We start from the raw sequence: 4748 nt of genomic DNA, 5'->3' as shown, positions 1-4748 counted from the left end.
CGGTGCTTTTTCCCAGGCTACACTAATCTTGTAGACCTTTATTACCTTTACTCCTTTTCAACAAAGGAGTAGGTAAACAGAAGAAAGTGCCTCTTATCATTCACTTCTGCCTTTCTTGCAATTTCTCCAGTACAACAGTAACCACACTGTAGTACTTGCAAAAAGGTTGTTGGCTGAGGTGAGAGCTAATTTGTTTAGAATTACTAAGAGTAGATATCCAGAAAATAAGATTTGTGATAAAGTCAGAGTTTACTAATGCAATTGATAGCTCTATAAACACTAAATGCATGAATTGTAACTTTTATATGATTCATCTAATCGATAACTTGAAACAACAGCTTTACAAGAGCTCACTGGGTACAGTTTATTTTGTTTTTAATGAATGATTGACTCATTTAGCAGTTTGGTGAAATTTGAGTATTTTATAGACTAGTACTTAAAAGCTAAGATTGGATCATTTGGTTATTCTCTAAAGGCCCGACATGGTTAATTTCAACCCACTCAGGATCTTAGTCCTGATTTTTAAAACAAACTTTAATTAAAACTATTTACTCTTATTGGAAAAAGGCAAATATATAGTGCCCATCTTTAAAAAAGGGAAGAAGGAGAACCTGGGGAACTACAGACCGGTCAAGGAAACTATTTTGAAGCACTTAGAGGAGAGGAAGGTGATCAGGAACAGTCACCATGGATTCACCAAGGGCAAGTCATGCCTGACCAACCTGATTGCCTTCTATGAGGAGATAACTCGCTCTGTGTATAGGGAAAGCGGTGGACGTGATATATCTTGGCTTTAGTAAAGCTTTTGGTACGGTCTCCCACGGTATTCTTGCCAGCAAGTTAAAAAGGTATGAATTGGATGAATGGACTATAAGGTGGATAGAAAGCTGGCTACATTATTGGGCTCAATGGGTAGTGATCAACGGCTCGATGTCTAGTTGGCAGCCGGTATCAAGCGGAGTGCCCCAGGGGTCGGACCTGGGGCCGGTTTTGTTCAACATCTTTATTAATGATCTGGATGATGGGATGAATTGCACCCTCAGGAAGTTCATAGATGACACTAAGCTGGGGGGAGAGGTAGATACGCTGGAGGATAGGGACAGGGTCCAGAGTGACCTAGACAAATTGAAGGATTGGGCCAAAAGAAATCTGATGAGGTTGAACAAGGACAAGTGCAGAGTCCTGCACTTAGGATGGAAGAATCCCATGCACTGCTACAGGCTAGGGACTGACTGGCTAAGCAGCAGTTCTGCAGAAAAGGACCTGGGGATTACAGTGAATGAGAAGCTGGATATGAGTCAGCAGTGTGCCCTTGTTGCCAAGAAGGCTAACGGCGTATTGAGCTGCATTAGTAGGAGCATTGCCGGCAGATCGAGGGAAGCGATTATTCCCCTCTATTCGGCACTAGTGAGGCCACATCTGGAGTACTGCGTCCAGTTTTGGGCCCCCCACTACAGAAAGGATGTGGACAAATTGGAGAGAGTCCAGCGGAGGGCAACAAAAATGATCAGGGGGGCTGGGGCACATGACTTACGAGGAAGAGAACTGGGCTTGTTTAGTCTGCAGAAGAGAAGAGTGAGGGGGGATTTGATAGCCTTCAACTACCTGAAGGGGGGTTACAAGGAGGATGGAGTTGCAGTGGGGGAGGTCTAGGTTGGATATTAGGAAACATTATTTCACTAGGAGGGTGGTGAAGCACTGGAATGGGTTACCTAGGGAGGTGGTAGAATCTCCATCCTTAGAGGTTTTTAAGGCCCGTCTTGACAAAGCCCTGGCTGGGATGATTTAGTTGGTGTTGGTCCTGCTTTGAGCAGGGGATTGGACTAGATGACCTCCTGAGGTCTTTTCCAATCCTAATCTTCTATGATTCACAATAATCATTTGTAAGTTTAACTACAATATAATTCTAGACTTGGTTTTGTTACTAAAATTCTTTAGCTCCATTTTGTACAAATGGGTTTGTTATTATAAGGCTGCTCATGGGTGCTGGGGAGTTTTGCTCTGGTTTTATTATGGTAGGGTTACTCATCACAGGTTGGTATGTTCCTGGAGCGTGCTTGTGAATGCTGGGTAAGGGGAACACTGGAGTGTTGCTGTAGAGTTGTTGCTGTGATATGAGCTGCTTGCAGTTGTTTTTGTTTAACAAAAAACTCAAACAATATATTTTGCTGCCTTCTAAAAAAACCCCACCATATTAACTAAGCTATACTAAATGTCACGTGGGGAATATCCCCTCTCAGACTGGGAAGCTCCTTTCCTTACTTCTGCCTGAAATGAAACCTACATTTCATGGGGCTTACAATTGCACAAGTCACAGGCCCTGCACTGTGCCAACAGCAGTCTGTGCTGCTAGCCCGGTGATAACCTGACACATGTGCCATGCACCCACTAGTTGTGCCTGCTGGGATTGCTCTTAGGATTTGCTGGCCATTCTCTGTACTGTTCTAATGTGCAATGGAGCACAGAACAGGGGCTGTGCACTGTATAAGAATCTCCAGGGCAGCTCGCTCCCAGTAGAAGTTGTGGAACTTCATGAGTTTTAAGACAGAGCTGGACAAATTTATGAGTGCAATTGTCTGACAGGGTTGCTTCTGATGGTAAGGGGCAGGGCTCACGTCCAGTTTATGTTTCCTTCATCAGGGTTTCAGCCAGCCACCTGGAGGGATCAAAAAGGGATTATTTTTCTCCCCCGCCCAATGTATTCTGTTTTGGGTTTTTTTTATTGTTTAATTTATTTGTTTTTGTCTCCTTCCTCTGAAGCACCAGAGATGGCCTGGGCTGGAAATGGACACTGGATAAGGAGGCCCAGGGCTCTGAGGTGGGCGGCATCAAGCACGCTCTCTCAGGTGCTATTCTTGCTCACATGCTCAGGGACTAATTGCCATACGTGGGATAGGGAAGGAATTTTTCCACAGGTCAGTCTAGCAGTGACCTTGGGAGATTTTCACCTTTCTCTGCAGCGTGGAATGAGGGTCACTTACCAAAGTTATATCTGGGTCTATCTCACTTAATCACGTCCCTGCCATTGCAGGGGCTTCAGGCACCGATGCATCTTGGTTCCTTGTATTGTCTCCCTGTGGCACATAACAGTCTAGTCTCCAGTGGGCTGGAATAATTTGGTCTAATTTGGGTTGTTGGGTTAGTATACGCATGCTGGGTGGTGTTGGTGGCCTGTGATATACAGAGGGGTCCCACTAGATGATCTGATGGTCCCTTCTGGCCTTAATCTCTATGACTCTAACTCACCAGAGTCTGTTAAAAGGACATTACATGTAAACCACTGGAAAGCATCAATTCCACTTAAATTAAATAATAAGAGAGGTGATGCAATGGTGGGGAAAGCAAAGCTTCATCTGTTGATGGGTCACACACTTGGCATATAGGCATGGGGCTAAGAGCACAGAATAACCCACTACATTTTACCTAACTTCACCCCACCCCACCTCCTGCTCCCGACACCTCCTGCTCCACTCCCAGACTCCCACCCCTGCCCTCCTTATGCATCAGATCCCTATTCTATGCAAAATCAACCTGTCACGGACTCACAGATCGTGCCCACTCTTGGCCCCGTGCGGTCCCTGGGAGGAACCCCCTTCAGTGTGACAGCCCTTCTCGGGGGTCCACTCTCTCTCGGGGGTTAAGCCCCTCTACCTCCTAGAGCCGCACCTCTCGGAGCCTTAGCACACCTGTTTCTCGCCGTGGGCTCCCTCAGGGAGTCCACTCGCTCTGGATCCCCAGGGCCTCGACTCCCCAAAGGGAATAATGTAACCCTGTTCTCTAGACTGGAGTGACACTCAGACAGTGTAAAACAGGAAGGTTTACTGAGCGTTTGAACATAGCACAGGAAACTCTCAGGGCCCTGCATCCAGGTGGGCTCTGCCTGCTCTCCCTCTCCAGCCCAGAGCCCTCCTGCTTCCCATCTGGGCATCTGATATCACCACCCTCAAGCCCTGCCTCTATCCATTGTCTTCTCTCCAGGTAAACAGGGTCGCCTGGGCCTCCTCTCCTCTCTTCCGTCCTCTGGCTGGAACCGGCTTGTTAGGTCACCGGGGGTCCTCTCTTTACAGCCCATTGTCCTCCCACTGGCCAGAACTGGCTGCGACTCCTGAGCTGGGCCTCTGGGTCACCAGATCGCCAGTCACTGGGGTATCCATTCTCCAGGCCATTGGCTGGTGTCCCAAGTTCCCTAGCTGGTCCTCTGTAACAACAAACTCCCTCTCCCATCACCTCCTTAAACCAGTAACACCCAGGGAAACTGAATCCCGCCCCCTCTGCATGCAAACCATTGAAAAAACAAGAAAAAAACAAGACAGTTCCCCCACTTCATCACACAACCCCACCGTTGATTTCCCCATCCCACCCTATCCCCAGCTTCACCTAACCTCTACTCTCACCCTACCCTACCTCTGTTCCCCAACCCCTCACCCACCTGACCCAACTCACAGCCCATCCCAGCCTAACCTCAGCTCCATCTCTGACCCTTTCCTCACCCTGTCCCCTACCCCACCCCCGACTCCACCTCAGCGCCATCTCTGAACACTACCCCACCCTACCTTCTCCTGCTTCTGACCCCACCCCCAGATCCATCTGACCCTACCCCACCCTGCCTTCCACTACCCCACTTCTGACCTTTTCCACCCTGCCTTCCCCCGCCTCCACCTCAGTGCCATCTCTGACCCCTACCCCACCCTACCCCATCTCTGACCCCTACCTCACCCTGCCTTCCTCTGCCTCTGAGCCCTACCCCA

The sequence above is a fragment of the Trachemys scripta genome, chromosome 1 (assembly GCF_013100865.1).
Source record: "Trachemys scripta elegans isolate TJP31775 chromosome 1, CAS_Tse_1.0, whole genome shotgun sequence".
NCBI classification, from domain to species: domain Eukaryota; kingdom Metazoa; phylum Chordata; order Testudines; family Emydidae; genus Trachemys; species Trachemys scripta.
The sequence above is the reverse complement of the archived record's forward strand: the minus strand, read 5'-3'. Positions refer to the sequence as shown.